Below are 16,772 nucleotides of genomic sequence, written 5' to 3' on the forward strand. Positions count from 1 at the left end.
TTATGAGGCCACCTTATTCCCCTCACATCAGAATCTCAGGATGCTCACTCACTCAGAATCTCAGGTGCTCATCACCCAACTTGTTTCTTCCCTCCTTTGCCTCCACATAAGGCCAAGGGCTGGCCTGCTTCTCTGGGCCTCCTTCTGTTGGGGGGAAAGGATGCCCTGGACAACCTCCACAGACACAGGTTTAACAGACCCAGCCCCACTCCAGAACTAAGAGATCAAGACACCAGGAACTACAAATCCCAAAATGTCATCATCACCAAAGAGAAGATTGCTGGGAACTGAGGATGGGGGTTAAGCAGCCATGCCTGGCATATAACTAGACATGTGGGTTTTGAGGGTCTCTCAGTTTTTTTGCTGGCTCTTAATATGCTATTGGGGTTCCAGCTCAGCAAAACAGGTAGGATACAGTCACCAGTCTATCTCCCTCTCTTTCTCCCTGAGCTATTCATTTCTTCATTCCCCTTCTTTTGTAAATAAACCCTTGCTAACCTTTTTGTGTGTACCTGCAGCTGAGTCTCTTTAGAAATCCACTGTATGACTGCAGGTGAGGACCCACAGTCTGGCAACCCATTTTATATTGTAACAGGGTGGTCCCTAGGAAAAGGGGAAGTTCCAGGTTCCCTGCCCCACCCAGAAGGAGGGTGGAGCTGAGCAGAGAAAAAGGGAAGAAGAGAAGGAAGCTGGATGGAGAAGGAAGAGGAGGTGTGGGGAAGCCACATGGAGCAGCAAGCATGTGAGGAAGAAGCCGTGCTTGTTTCCTGACCCTGCACTGGTTAAGGCAGATGTGGGTGAGAGACCTGTAGGGGGGTAACTCTGGCAGTGTTCATATTGATTTTGATTTTGCTCTTTTCCTCCCAGATTTGTCTGGCCATTTCTGACCCTTTTCCATGGGTCCCGGCCAGAAGATGCTTTAGTCTTGTGGCGGCTTTCAGGCCTTGCTTTGGACCAAGCCCTTTTGGGTGGCCCACAAGGGGATGGGTAACTTGAGGTGTTTGATTTAGAAGTTATATTCTTTGTGTTCCATATTGTATATTTACTGTATTAAAGTCCCTTTTCGTTAAAGTTTTATATGTTTTGTCTTGTTGCGGTGGATGGCAGAACCCACTTAGAGCAGGCAGGTTTGGGGCTTCAGGGGTGCCCCTCTCTCCCTGTCCTGAAACAATATCAGGGTTGCCTTGTAGCAGTTCTTTTTCTCTCAAATAAGGAACTGGAGTCTGATTTCCAGGTTTCTGCAAATGGCCACCACTGATTGTGTGGTTTGCTGCTCCTTGGTAGAATGGCCCTCTCCCAGGTAGGGTGAGGTGGGGGTGGGCATGAAGATGAGCCCACACACCCAGGAGGGCCTTTATAGACACCAGTCATCACTGAGCCTGAGGCGCTACGTTTACTCCCTGACCACATCAAACACCTTCGAATTCCCTCACCACCCCTGAGATCACAGGCTGCTTCCTTCACCTGGCAGTCACCTGTCCATTGCTTGCCTTCCTGGCCAGTTCCTTTATTACCTTTAAAACTCAGAGCAGACGTTACCGCCCCTCTAGTCTATTTTTGCACTCAGTGCACTCGAGTATAATTTATTGATTTGCACATCTGTTCTCCCACCATGCTGTGAGCTCCTTCAGGGCAGAGAGTGTAATTTATAATATTGTGTCCCCAGGCCCTAGGTCAGTGCCTGGCTTACAGCAGGTGCTCAATTGGTACTGGATGGATTGAATTGAATGTGATTTAAAGTCACTGCTGTCTAGTCCCTGTCACAGGAACTGGCAGGCTAGGATTGGATCCCAAACCTGGGGACATCAACTCCAGCACCTCCTCTCCCTGCAGCTGTCAGGAGAGGCATAGAGGAAGCCACTGGAGGAGGAAGGGTGTCCAGACCAGCTGCTTTCACCATCCTTCTGCCACAGGGAAGACCTGGGGGGAGGGTGACTGGAGGCCTCTGTCCCTGCTGGCATTGCTGTCCACCTTGCTTCCTTCCTTGTCACCCTCTACACCCCCACCAGCCAGTAGACTGGCTTTCTGGGGACTAAAGTCCAGCCACCCTTTCCCCCTTCTGCATTCTTTCCTGGACCTCTAAGAAATAAGGTGAGCCTTGGCTTTCTGAATGAGGTGGGAGGAGACAAAGAGAGCCACCCACCCCCATGCCTGTGGAGTGCCCAGTTCATATTCCTGCTGTGACTGTATCTAAATTTGCAAATCGTCACCCCAAGCCCCGCCATCATGTGTCATCTTTTATGCATGGCCACCTCTGCGGCGCTGCTCGGCCAGTTGCTATGCAACCGACGATGGCGCCGCAGGGGCCTGACATTAGTGAAAGCAAATTGACCAGAGGAGCCCTCATCCCGCATGCAAAGCAGCCAGGGCCTCCCTGAGCCACCCTCTGTCTATAGTCCAGGGCTAGACCCTTGGACTATAACCTCCCTTGCCTAAGCTGCAGAGGCGGGGAAATCTGACCCTCCTACTCCTGGAAAGACTTAAATCTGGCCAGTGAAAGAGCCATCCCCCAAGGGAAAGGAGGGCCAACTACTTCAGAGTTTAAATTCCTGAAGGGCTAGCTGGAGGGTAGAGGGGGACGGAAGAGAGCTACAGATTCATTGAGCACTTGCTATGTGCATGTCTCAGTAAGAACAATTCAATGCGAAAAGCTCTAACTCCCTGGCTTCCAGCCCAACTCCACCATCGCTCAGTTGGGTATCATGCACACAAATCATTTAGCAGGACTGAGATCAGGCTACAGAGGAGCCTCTCCCGGAGCACTAAGAGGGCAGATAAGAGGCTGAGGGTGAGGGAGGCTAGCACAGGAGCAGTGGAGAGAAGATGAGAGCGGGAAAGGAAGGGAGGATGCTGCGGGCACACCTAGTCCTGAAGGCCTCCGAGCCTCCTGCTGGGAGGGAGAGGAAACTGGAAACTGACAGTTCTATTCTCTCAGCTCAACCCTTCATACTCCCACTCCAGGAACTTGACCTCACAATTTCACTTGAGAATATACCATTTTGCACTAGGAGGCAGCAAGTTGTGCTGGAAAGAGCAAAGGCTAGAATTGATTAGAACTGGCCTCAAATCTTCAACTCCCATCTCTCATTCTTCTGAAACTTGGGACTGTGACAAGTTGTTTCTGCCTTTTGAATTTCAGGTTTTTGATCGGTAGAACAGGCACAATGACACCTACCACCCCAGGTTGATTGGCTGATGCAGGCAAAGGGCTAACAGAAGGTTAGTGAATACTATTCTTCACCCCAAATTCTTCAATGGCTCCCAGTTGTCGAAAGACAAGTCTCCTTCCTCAGCCCCACTGGCCCCCACCAGCCACCCCATGTCTTCCTCCCCCACCCCACCCCAGCCCACACATTTGCTCCTGCCTACCAAGCCCTTCCTCCACCCCACCTGTGCATTTTATAACTCTGGTCTACCTCTCAGGGTCCAGAAAAAGTAAAATAAAATTCAGCTCCAGCAGGCAAGCTTGCCCCACCAGACAAGTGCCCCAATCCACTGAGATTCCCCAGGAACAATGGAGCAGGGAACCAAAATGTAAATTTCCCTTCTCACATAGTGAGCTTGAGTTGTTCTCCCAAACTTTATGAGGAGATCTGTCAGAATTTAGTAGCCTATTGAGGAGAGCAATTCTGAGGATCCTGAAAATGTGGGGCTGCCTCACCCTGAGGGTGGGCATGGGGCTACTTTATATGGCTCAATGCAATGACCTACTGGACTTCAAGCATGATTCTTGGCATCATAATAACACCTGGAGTTTGGTCATGTTAAACACTTGCAAGCATTAACTGACGAATCCACAACAATATTAATATATTACCATCATCATACAAATCAGTGAGGTAGCTACTATCCCATTCGCTGAAGAGGGAACGGAGGCTCAGAGAGGAAACATCACACAGTCGGTGGACAGTGGTAAAACGGGGGCAAATCTGATGTTCTATCTGAAAATGGGTGCTCAGTTTGTAACGATGGACTTGGACGATAGCATCCACCATTGTTAACACTTCAGACAGAGTTACTTATTTAAACAGCCCACAAGATGCCAGGCAAAGCCGCTTACTTGCTTCTTGAAAGAGCAAAGCTTCACCAAACTGGGAGAGCAAGAGGAGGCACGGGGGTCCAGAGAGCACTGCAGGACTGCCAGGCCTGTGTCCAGGGGCCCGCTCCCCAGAGCCTGCATTTCCTCTCTGAAGTAGAAGGAAAAGCTACTCCACCCGCCCAGCTCTATTCTGAAGGTCAAAATGTACAGACACCACAGTGCTAAAGGTCTGGCGAGGGATCCCTCCTCCCTTGGCAATGGCAGTCCTCCAAACCAGAGGCTTGCAACCTGTTCCTGACATCCGCATTTCTTTAATTATTCAATGTTGAGAACTGTGTTGTCATTGTTGTTTAAGAGGAGATGTGCCAATTGTATTGCCTTCGTGCTGTATTGAAAAGCATTCCTTCATTATTTGGACTAATTTCCAAACAAATTAAAAACTGTTGTAGCAGTCAAGCTCTGACTGCTCCATCTATTAGATTCAGAAGATGGCAAATTCCTTAAATCACAGATATAAACAATTCTGGTAACACGATCTGATTTTACAATTAATTTTCTGCCTGGAAAGACAAAAGTTCTTCTTTCTACTTTCTTTGCCTTCAAGTCCCTGACTACTCTTTCACTTCTGGCTGACTTTTGGTTAAGGAAAAGCAGATTCTGTTACCTGAGATCTGTTGCATGTAAAAAGATGTCTTTTCTCAAATGTCCTTTTCTCAAGGATGGCAAGGCCAGAGGAAGACCAGAAGCTCCTTTACGCTCTGAGACTGGCTCCTGGTCCACCCACAGCCACAGTGGACACATCCTCATCAGGACATGGTCACCCAGCAAACCCACTCTGGTAAGCAGCCCACAGAGGCTCCGGCCTGCCCACCTGGGGCAGGGGCACCACTCAAAATTACAGTGTGAGACTGAAACAAGTAAAATAATGGAGGGCAAACACACACAGAGGGTTTAAGTAGTAGAAGATTAGATGTCTGAGCCTGTAGAGGGAAAATGGCCATAAAGGATAGATCTAGAAGCCAGTCTGGGACCAAGATCAGGACTCAGTCTGGTTTATGGCTCAAAATATGGCTAGGCTAGACCTCAGGCTGGATCCAAGTTCAGGACTCAGGCATGTCCCGGAGCAAGACTCAGTCACTGAGCAAAATAAGACTTTAATTGAGATCTGGGGTGTGAGACCCATCTGTGGCCCAGTGCCCAGAATTTGCAACCTTGAGGCTGCAAAGATATACAGGAGCTGCCCTGGCAGAAAATGATCACAAGTTAGATGTACAGGAATAGTGCAGCCTGGGCTTTGGAATTCAAAGTTGTGATTCCCATCGCCTCTGCTTACTCACTGAGTAAGCAAGTCATTGAACCATCCTGAGCTTCAGTTTCCGCATATAGAAAATGAGGCTAAAGAAATCTCTAGTATGAGGCAGTGAATGTAAACAGACTTTACATACCACATAACCTTACTCAAGTATTAGTTTCATTTATTCACTGAAAGCATATTTTTGAGTTCTTATTGTGTATCAGACAATGTGCTAGAAATTGACATACGCATCAGATTTAAATGTGGATGCTACTGGTGAGAAGAGAGAGCAAGTTTAGAGGAAACAAGGAGAGGGGAAAAGTTTAGTTTATAATGAGATAAGATGTTGCATTGAGGGTCTGGGGCTCAGAGACGACTCAACTGATTGTCATCTAATGAGGAAGGTTTCCCAAAGAAGGTAAAATTTGTATAATTGTGCCTTGTGGATAATTGGGGCTTTTCCAAATGATGAAGGCAACTGAGCAGGGGAATAGAGAAGGAAACACAGAGGCATGAAAAAGATATGCACTTAGACCATCAGGACTGGCCTGGGTGTCACAGTGTATATGGGTTTTGGGCCCTGAGAGAGACTAGGAAAATCTCTTGGGATTAAATGGTATAGAGGGCATGTGAATACTTTCTTACAGGTCACAGGGATCTACTCTGGCATGAGAGCTGCAGTGGCACTAAGGTGAAAGGAATAGGTGAGAAAGCCTACCCAAGACCCAGGAAGAAGAACTGTGGGAACCAGTACCTTAAGAACCGCAACATCTGGGTCCTCTCAATTATTACCACCACACAGCTACCACCACTACCAAGCTGCAGCAGCTTCACCTTCAGAGAGCTACTCAGCATGGTCAATCTTCAAAATCTTACTGCAGCCTATTGACATGCATTCACTGTCACCCAGTGAGCTTTGTTTGGTTATCCTAATTGTGTTTCTATTGGCAGGGTAGAAGATGAAACACCTTCTAATTAGTCCTGAGTATCCCTCTAAAGAGGTCTTTATCAATTTATCTATTGCTGTGTAACAAACTATCCAAAACTTAGTGGCTTAACAAAGCCATTTACTTGGCCCCTGTTTCTGCTGGCTGGCAATGCGGGCAACCCTCAGGTAGGCAGTTCTGCTGAACTTGGCTAGGTTTGCTCATTTATCAATGAGAAGCTCTGTTTTCTGGGACTAGATGGCTGTCAGCCGAGGGTAATGGGGCCAGCTGAGCTACTGTTCTTTCCTTGTCTAGTAGGCCAGCCTGGGTTTGGCCACATGATGGCATCTCAGTGTTCCAAAGGGATCAAGAGAGGAAGCTACAAGGCCTCATGAAGTCTACACTTAGAACACACCCAGATTCAAGTACACCATGGGCCAAGGCAAGACAAAAACCAGCCTGAAATAAGTACACTCAACCTATTGAAGGGAAAATTTGCCAAGTATTGTGCCATCTTTTAATATACCAAGGTCTACAAATTTTCTTCTTTTAATACTGGCATATGCTGGAAAGGAAGAATGAAGAGTGTTCCTAAAAGTTTTTGTTATTGCTGCTAAATAAATTATTCCCTATAACCAGGACATACACTGAGAGCCTGGTCCATCCCCTGCTGTTTATTTATTGTGCATTATTATTATTTATTGAGTACCTCCCACATGGCCCAGACCAGTCAAATAACAGCAGAAAAGGCATACACTAAATAGCACTTGTTCCCAGGGTGTTTACAGTCAAATATGGAAAACATCTTGAATAAATAATATAAATATTTGGTGAGTATCATGTCTGAAAGTTTTATAAATGTATTATTAATTATTTCCTTGATGGTTGTTGCTGCTGGAGTCCTGACTTTTAAAGCCTTTGTAACCCTACTTTAAATAAATATTCAATTGTCGAAATGGGTTTTTGAAAAAAGGAAGGTAAACCTCTGGCTGAAGTTCCCCACTAGGCAAACCCAGGCCTGTCAGAAGGCCAAGACCAAAACAGGGAAACTCCAGTTCAACTCCAGACCCAGGTCATGGCCTCTCCTGGAAAAGACTGATGCTGTGCTCCCTTCTCATTGTTTGTCTTTCCAGGTGACACCATGAGAGGGCGGCTGGAGGCCCAACTTCAATCAGCCTAGACTAGTTGACCCAACTCCAGGCTGTCTCTGTTGCCAGGTCTCCTATCGGGCCCCTCCCACAGGCATGTAACATGCAAGCTGACCTCTCAGCAGCACTTGCCTGCCTTTCATTCAAATGTATCATGTCTACTTACTTAGCTGTAGATAGTGTTGTAGCTTTTTTCTTTTTTTCCATTTGACAATGTATTAGGAAAATTGCCCTATGCTGTTACTTAAATCTACCCTATGGGATACAGAATGTATAAATGGATGTTAAAATATATTATTAAAAGAGAAGTTGTTTGTCCAGCAACTCTCTTGAAGGTCTCTTCTTCCCCAAACTCCTTCTGTGACCAAGGCAGTCAGCTTCAGGCGTAGGGCTAAGCACCCACTCTTTCCCTCCTTCTACCTTTGTGGGGATTAGAATATTTCCATGAATCCTAGTAGATAGATGTGAGACTTAGATTTTAGCATTGGTGGCCTGCTCAGGTCTGGGTCTGGTAATCTGTTGTCTGTGCATTGGAAAAGCTCAAGAGAACTGTATCCTTCTGCCCACTGCTACTTCACTGACCAAAAGTCCATCTGGCCCAGCCACCTGTTTAGGAACAGGACATATGAATGTCCTCCTTTGATGGACTCGGCCTCTGAAGTGCAGAGGAGGTAAGGGTCCCCCCAAGCTGACACAGGGAAAGATGGAAACCATTTCTGAACTCCCAGATTGGCAACCTCACTGCAGATTTTCTTTACTTTACAGATGAAGCTTCTAGGATTCATCCAGTCCAAAGTTTCTCGATACCTTAGGAGTCTTTATAACATTTTTTTTTCCTAATCCAATCCCCCTAAAAAATGTTAAGACTATAGATTTAATAGACAGCTGGTTTCTATACTCTGTATATATCTGAGGTTTATGTTAAGAAAAGAGTAAGCTTTTTTCAACTCCCAAGAATCACATTTCACCCACCCTTTGGAGGTCCCCTGGAAGATGCATGAGCTAGCTTAACCTTTTCATTTTACAGTTGAAAAGACTGAAGCCAGAGAGGGCAGGGGAATGCCTCTAGGTCACTAAGTTCAGGCCCATGGGGCCAAGAGTAGATCGGAGGGCTCCAGACTCCTCCCCACTCGCTGCCTCATGGATAGCTATAGAGGCTTTGTGACTCCCTCCTGGACATCGCCCACCCGTCCTCCTCCCTCCCCAGGATTCCACCCAAACTTGGGCCTTCACCTGTTCAAGAACAAGGTGGTCAACAACTGAGGATCCCGGGACCTCCTAGACTCAGCCATGGACCATCCATCAGGAAGCCAGAAGGTTGATGGAGCCTTTCTTCATAGCTATGGAAGTGGACAAGCGCTGCTCAGCTTGGGCGCTCACAACAGGGCTGACAGATCACACCACTGCCTCCTTGAGGTTCTGCCCCATCACCTTTTCCAAATGCAAGACAAGCATAAAACTACTACAGCAGTGAACAAAAAAAAAAATCAACTTGGAAATAATTAAACAGCAAGGCAGCCACCCATAATGATATTCTGCAGCACACTTTGGGGACAGTTTGCTGCAAAAGCGCCCGAGCACTCCGGTTGTTTAATTAACATTGAAACGGCAGTTCCACAAGAACTAAAAACCTTGTTAATTTATGTGTCTCTTAATGATGCTCATTTAAATACTGTCAACTTTCCCTCGGTTTAATATTCATGATTTTGAGTCATTAAAACACTATGATCAGCTGGAGGGGGAGGGACTTTCTTACACACCGACAAACACAAACTGTTTGCAGACAATTTCCGAGTTCCTCCCCACCCATCCCTCTCCCCCTAAAAGTTCAATCCCTTAGAGAAGCCAACTGGGGTGCTTTCTCAGGGCTACTGACAGTGCAGGAGGTTGAATGTAGTTTTGTCTTTCACTGGCCACTTCAGAACTGGGCCTTCCCTGATTGTCAACCACCACAGTGCTGGGAAGATTTGCTGGCAAAACACAGGTTCTTGATTCACACCTCACCAAGAGTCTGGACTCCAAACCCCAGGCATCCAGAAGTATTTCTGTCATGGTTCGGTGACACAAGTTACCCTGAAATGTATTTCTGAGAGGACATTTAAGGCTGGTCAGGATAAGATGCTGAAGAGGCGAGGCGGCATAATCCTCAGCAGGAACTGTGGATGCCCTCATGGGAAATGTGCAACAAGTCACACGAGGCCCCATGTAGGAGCTACCGGCATAGTGAAAACTATGGGAGAGCCCACCCGCATTCCCACAGCTTCCACACATAGATACTCACAGCAACACATGCGAACTCTTATAAGAGCATGTGGAAGTCAATAAGGAGGATTTGAGTCAGTCCAATTCAACATGCTCACATTCTAGCAATAACCCACACACTGTTCTGAAGATTCCAAACTGATCTAGTAGGGAAGACAGACAATAAATGGGTAATGCAGGGTAGGTGAGTGTGAGAGGGTGTTGGGTGTAGACAGGAAGGAGTGCATGAGGAGGCAATGAGGTGGACATCAGAATACCAACCAAAACTTAGTTGGTTCTCCTAAGAGCTAGTTGGCTTTCCCATCTCTAGATCTCTCTTTCTGCAGGACCACTATACAACACTGGAACTTGCTTTCAAAGAGCTACAAGCCAAGTACTGGGTAAGTCAAATCAACCAGCATCTCTTTATATGTGCTTTCCTCCAGACAGACACACAGACCATAATGGGTTGTGAAGGTTGACTGGAGCAAGGGACAGAGCTCTAATTTCGAAGTCATCCAAAAATGGGTTCCTCTTAATATTCTTATGACCCTAGGGGAAAAAAATCAGTTATTAATAAATGAGCCCCTTGTCTGTAAAACTGAAATAATAGCACCTGATATCCTTTTTATTGAAAATACCTGTTAATGGTTTGTCTTTCCCATTAGAATGAGATCAGGAACCTTGTCTGATTCACCTCTGTATTTTCAACATCTTCCATATATTAGGTATTACATAGATGTTCAACTAAAATGAACTGCTGACCTCACAGGGATATGATTATGACTAAGAAAAATAAAGTATGTAAAGAACATTTAGTAGGCACTCAACAAATTACTATGACTAGGGAGGGGAAGAAGAAAGGCTTCAAGAGAGTTTGAACTTAAAGTGGATTTTGAAGGATGATATAATGTGGGCCAAAGGGTAAAGTATCTTAAGTTCAAAGAGCAGAGTGTACACAAGCCAGGCATAAGAAGTTCAACTCTTATGGTTTAACTGGTTCTAGAGTCACCTCTTCCAGGAAGCCTCTCTTGCTTCCCAGTCTCTTCCTGGTGTCCTGGTCTAGCTTTATAACACTATGTGGTCATTGCTGTTTATATTCCTGCATTCTCACTTGGCAGGAAAGGCCTGTTTCTGAATCATCACTGCATGCCCAGTGCTGAGCACAGATCTGGCACAAAGTAGTTTTGCCTAATGGATGGAAAACAGTCTGAGTAGAAGTAGCAGTTAGATAATGTGACCCACAAGTCCACTATTCAAGCAAATGTCAGTATAGGCCCTCTGGAAAAAGTCACGAAAGCCTGGACCAAGCCCAACTTCCTCTCCCATTCCCTACCCATCTCATCACTCAAGAGATCCCATGCCCTAATAGGATTCTGTTCTATTCCTCCATCCTTTCTGCTGTTTCTACTTCTATTCCCACTAGCCCAGCTTAGACCTCACCAATTCCCCCTGCCTCAAGCTGACACTCCCAAGACCCTGTAATCAATCTCTTCTCTATGCATAGCCAAAGAAATTGAGCTAACAACCAAACCCTTCCTCAGAAGGAAATCAAACTTCACAACCCAGAAGGCCCTTTGGGATGTGAGCACTGCCAACCCCGGCATCCCCAGCCTCATTCTCAAGCCTACTGGCTCCAGCTAGTCTCCCCTCATTTCCAGGCCTTTTACCTGCATTTCCTCTTTTGAAAAACTCTTTGTCCTCTTCACCCCCCCTTTTCCCAAATATGTATTCATCTTTCAAGTCTTAGTTTCAATGTCACTTTTCCTGATCCTGCTCAGTCTGGGTAGGCCCCTTAATTCTTCCCTGGGCATCTCTTCTAGGACACTGAGCATTTGTCAGATAAGATGTAAGGTGCTGTGGAGGGGAAGTAACAGTGGGGGAGGAAGCCCAAGTGGAGTCTGTTCTTTCCTGGTCTACTGCAGGGGTGGCTCTAAGCAGACCTCCCCCGCCCAGCAAGTCTCTGTGGGCTTTGCCAGGTGAAATGAGCTGCTGGAGCAACCGCCTTCCTCCTGACCTCCTGCCTCTGCGCGTCCCCATGACTCACTGATGGAAAACATCCACCCCTTCTGGGCCTCTTCCTTATTTCATCACTTTAATAAATTAAGAGCAGATTGAAAAGCAGGAAACATTGTCTCTCGGGCCCCAGCACCCACATTCCAACTCAATTACAAGATTTGTTTTTCGAGTCTGGCCAGAGGCAGCTGGGATGCAGCAGAAGAAGCAAAAGAAAGAGTTTCAACCAGGAGGCCAGAGAAGGCAGTTCAGCTCCCAGCTCAGTGGCTGACCAGGGTCCTCAGGCAAACCCACTCACCTCTCTGTACTTCCCACCCTTGTCTAAGAAAGGGGCAATAACAATGACACTTCCTTCACAGGGTGATGGGAGCATGTCCAATAAGGTAGGGAGTATAAAGGTACTTTGTAAACTGTCAAGTACTAGACCATGTGAGAAATAGATCATTGCCAATTCTCTTGGTTAAAGCTAATATGACATGAGGTCCTCCCTCCCTGTCAGCCTGCAACTTGAATTAAAACCCTTGATCTCTGAGGTAAGTCTTTCATTCTCCCACTTCTTATGGCAACTAAAACCAGGAAGAGGAGCTCTATGGATCTTCAGCCCTATATTCAGCTGTTGTTCTTATAGTTTTCAGCTGAAAGCCAGACTGCTGTGTTAGGAAGAAAAAGGAAAAAAAAAATAGGCCTGGGTGTGAGCTGGGAGGCAAAGCTTTGTTCCTGACTATGTGATTTGATTTCTTGCCAACTGCATCACTTCCGTGGCTCGCAGTTTCAGTTTCTCCATGTATAAAATGAGGGCAGAGGGGGGATTGAGTTAATAACCCTTGTCTTGATAACCACACAGGGTGGTGATTAAGATCAAGTTAGGCTCTTTACAAGCTATAAAGTTCTATACAAATGTAAACTACTGTTAAAAGGAGATTAATAATAATATATAATTAATAATAATATAATAGTGACTAAGTAATGGATGAAGAATATTCCAGTTAGATGATAATGCCTCCTTCCTCTTCTTCAGGGAAGAGAATTGCCTGGCTCTCTTTGGTTACCCCTCCTGAGTTTAAAATTTATGATTCTGGAAGTTCTTCCTTCTCTAACCCAATTATCTCATGCTTTCAGTTAAGTCATTCTCATTTTCTGCTCTCATTTGAAAAGAATAGGTCACCATATTCTTTAAAAAACTTAAAAAGCCTTCTTTAAACTTAACCATTCATAAGACAAATTTTTTCCTTCTAACATGCCATCAGAGAAAAGCACATTGGAGGAACAGTGACAACTGCTTTGGAAAAGGTGGGTCAGCGGTGCGTTGTACATCTTTCACTTGAGAGACACAATAGGCTAGCTGGAAATAAAATCTGAACATTCAGTAGACAGTGCTGTGCTGAAAACAGTGTTTTGGAGGCCTCAGAATAAAAGTGGCAGCTGAATAGTTTCAATCTTATTAAACTGCTCTCCATTTCCTGGCCAAGTCATCCACTCTCAGGCCTCCTGACTCTTTGCTCCTGCGGTTCTCTGCCTAGAATGTCCTCTTCACCCATGATATCCTATGCATTACCTCCAGAGGGATTCAAACATTGCTGAATAGTTCCTCGCTCTTCAACAAGGTGTTGTAAGCTAACTTCTAGACTTCTGAACACAGGTCTTCAGATAACAATTCCAGAGATTTATTGCTGTGTTCTTCCAACTACTCCAACAGCAAGAGATATGTGGCAGGGGTGAATTACTTTTAAATATAAGACAGATTCTGAATTTAGGGCAGCATCACACTGACTTTGAATTAAATTAGCCAAGTAAGTTAGCTGGTAAATATCCAAGACCCTCCGTTGCTTCAGAGGTTGGGCTGCCTCAGAGCTCTCCATGGTGCTGATGTGACTTGCCAGCTCTGAAAGTCTGATGTGCTCACCCCATAGACAATTTGGAGGCTTGTTTGGGATAGCATTTCAGTCATTTCCTAAGTGTAACTCCCTTTCCCAAACTACCTTAGCCCTTCCCTATGCTACATACTCCCCTGTTAGTAATTACTCCTGGTGAATTTCTCATCATTCAAGACTTGGCTCCATGGTCTTCCTAATGCGAAGAAGCCATATTGGTTTTCTTAGCAAAGGTTCTCAGGTATCTAATATGTATCATTCACTATAATTCTCACAAGCAATGCCACTTATTATATAGTAATATAGTATATGGCTTACTAATTTATTGTACTTATTTTTTACTGTCTCTCTTCTACCACAACAATATAAGGTTCACAAAGGCAAAGGTTATTGTCTATCAACTCAACCAATTTATCCTCAACAACTATAAAAGTGTCTTACACATAATTGGTTGGCAATAACTTACTGTTGAATGATTAAATGAGTTACTAAGTTATACACAAACAATCATATAATATAGAGAGTTACAATTTGTATTTCATATATAAGGGTTTAGGCAAAAGAAATCTTCATGGGTGTTTCTTTTCCTCTGAGATCCAAACTCAGAGTGTGCACTCAGAGACCTGAAATGTCAAGGTCAGCCTGGGTGGAGGTCAGTCTTGGGGAAATAATGTGTGGGGGAAATGATGTGTTATTTTTCACCTACACAAGTAAATCTTAGAAAAACACAGTTAGTCTTCAGTGTTGAGGTCATTAAGACTTTCAGCCTTTAAAGGGAGGAACTGAGGCCAAGAGAAAGAAAGATAACCCTAACTCATTAGTCACAACTCTCTGTTTATATTATTAGTTTATTATGTTGGGAACAGGATGCTCCCCTATTATTCATGTTACTCAATGCATCCAGGCAACAGTGCTTAAATCTTGAATCACAATTGAGGTTCAGTATCTGAAAGAGGTAGTTTAGTCTGATAACAGGGATCATGTATGTGTATGATTGGGGTCAAGGATAAGCAAGTGAATTCAGTCAACTAAAATCTTAAATTAAACAATGTCAACAAAGTTTCTGTACCAAAAGTTGATCCCATTTGGTGAGATGCTTAATAAATTACGTCTTTTTCCTGATTTTAAAGGGCATTCTACACTATTTTTAACTTTCACTTATTCATCCCCACCCATCATGAACTCCTTTCTTTTCTCTGAGAGCCTTTCCAAAGACACCAATATTAGGAACATCTTGAACAATATGATAGAGACTTTGAACTTTGTCCTAAAGATTATGAGGAACAGGAAAATCAGGGACAGATTCCAAAACTTAAGACTCCATTCCTTCATTCCTGTCCTTCACTCTTACCTACCAAACCCTGCTGTAGCCTACACAAGAAATTTTATACTATCAAGACTTGGAGATAAGAGCACACTCTCTTTAACAGGTGCCCATTTCCTGATTCACTGGGAACCCCCACTTGTAGGCAAGTAGAATAACAAGGCTAGAATTCATCTTCTTAATGAAAAAACAAAACATGAAAAAGTGGTTGTCAAGATAGTGGACATCAATCAAGAAAAGACAACAACTCCTAAGATCAGGAAATAAATAAAGCAGATATTATAATTGACCCCAGATTACTGCTTTGAGAGGCTTTCTACACCTCAGTGCTTATAAGGAAGGAGAATACAAAGGGAATCTCATGGACTCTCTAAGTTGAGAACTTAGAGATGCGTGTCCAGGGAAATCAAGGATATGAGAGTTGACAAGACAAAAGAAGTTGACATGACACAGAGAGAGAGAGAGAGAGAGAGAGAGAGAGAGAGAGATTTAGGGATATATGATTTCTCCTTGATTGTATATATGTGAAAAAAAAAACAAAACTATACAAGGTCAATGAAAGGCCTATCAGTGCCCAGCATGAAAACAGTCTCAGAAATAGTGGCTATTCCTAACAGTCAACTTGGAAAAAAAATTACTCACAATTCACAAGTTTTGGGGTAAAAAAAAATCTTTCAGAAGGATTTTGCTCCAGTAATAGGAAACAATTAGCTCTGAACTAGAAGCTGCTCTGGTCTAGCCTTTAAAAATTTTACAATCAAGACCCAAAGGGATCAAACTATTTTCAAGTAACATAACTGTATTCCATAACAAAGTTCAAGCATATGCAAAAAATATCCAGCCCCCAGGAGCACACAAATTACAATGTCTGAAATCCAAACATTAACCAGCACTTAAAGAGGTAGGAAAATATGGCCCATACCAAGAGAAACATCAATCAGTAAGAATTGACCCAGATAGTAGAATTTTTTTAAAGGTATGTTTAAATAGATATTATGATTATAACATCTATTTTCAAAAACTATGTACAGTCATGGAATATATTTCTAAAGGTTCAAATTAAACATCTAGAGATGAAAATTTGTGTGAGATAAAATACATTGGATTATTGGATTGGGTTAATGGCAAATTTAACCTTACAAAATAAAATACTGAACATCTGCACATAGAAATAAAAGCTAAAATAAAATGAAAAAAGTGAAGATCATCAGTGACCTTTGGAACAATTTTAAGCAACCTAATATCAGCCTACTTAGATACCATAAAGATGGAGGGGAGGATAGAAAAATTACTTGAAAAAATATAGCTGAATTTTTTCCAAATTTGATGAAAACTATAAACCCATTGGTCTAAGAAGTTCAATGAAGTCAAAACATAAGAAAAACCAAAAAGCCACAACAAAAAAAATTATAATCAGATGTCTCAAAATTAGTAATAAAAACATCTTAAAAACAATTATGGCAAAAGAAAAGAGGAACAAATATAAGATGAAAATATGTCTATTCAAAAACAGCATACACCAAGAGATAATGGAACAAGTATAAAAAGAAAGCTGTCAACCTGGAATTCTATACTTAATGAGGATATCTCTCAACAAAAAAGGAAAATGAATCTTTTTTAGTCTTACAAAATCTGAAATGAAAACAACAAAACAGCCCTGCAAGAAATGTTACAGGAAGTACAGAAGGAAAATGAAATCAGATGGAAGGATGGATCCACATAATGGAATGAGGAATTCCAGAAATGACAACTACATGAATAAATGTACACAATTTTCAACTCATTGTTTAAATTTCTTGAAAAGGTCATTGCCTTTACTGTGTAGAGTTAAATTTTACAAAGCATAAAGAGTGGTGGAGATAACAGCGGTGATGGCTGAACAACACTGTGATACAATATGTTTAAATTATCCG

The 16,772-nt window shown here is 43.6% G+C and overlaps 1 long non-coding RNA gene across 2 annotated transcripts; it reads left to right on the forward strand.

Moving 5' to 3' along the window:
- The first annotated feature begins 759 nt into the window (after nt 1-759).
- LOC105853367 lies at nt 760-9,177 on the forward strand. Of its 2 annotated transcripts, none has more exons than XR_001145215.1 (4): nt 760-797; nt 3,140-3,219; nt 4,758-4,877; nt 5,981-9,177. It is a non-coding gene; the product is annotated as an uncharacterized LOC105853367 (long non-coding RNA). The 2 variants fall into 2 exon arrangements; XR_001145216.1 differs by having other exon boundaries at nt 763-793.
- Nucleotides 9,178-16,772: the final 7,595 nt, after the last annotated feature.

Source organism: Condylura cristata, unplaced genomic scaffold (genome assembly GCF_000260355.1).
Source record: "Condylura cristata isolate star-nosed mole 26May11 unplaced genomic scaffold, ConCri1.0 scaffold00008, whole genome shotgun sequence".
Lineage (NCBI taxonomy): Eukaryota > Metazoa > Chordata > Mammalia > Eulipotyphla > Talpidae > Condylura > Condylura cristata.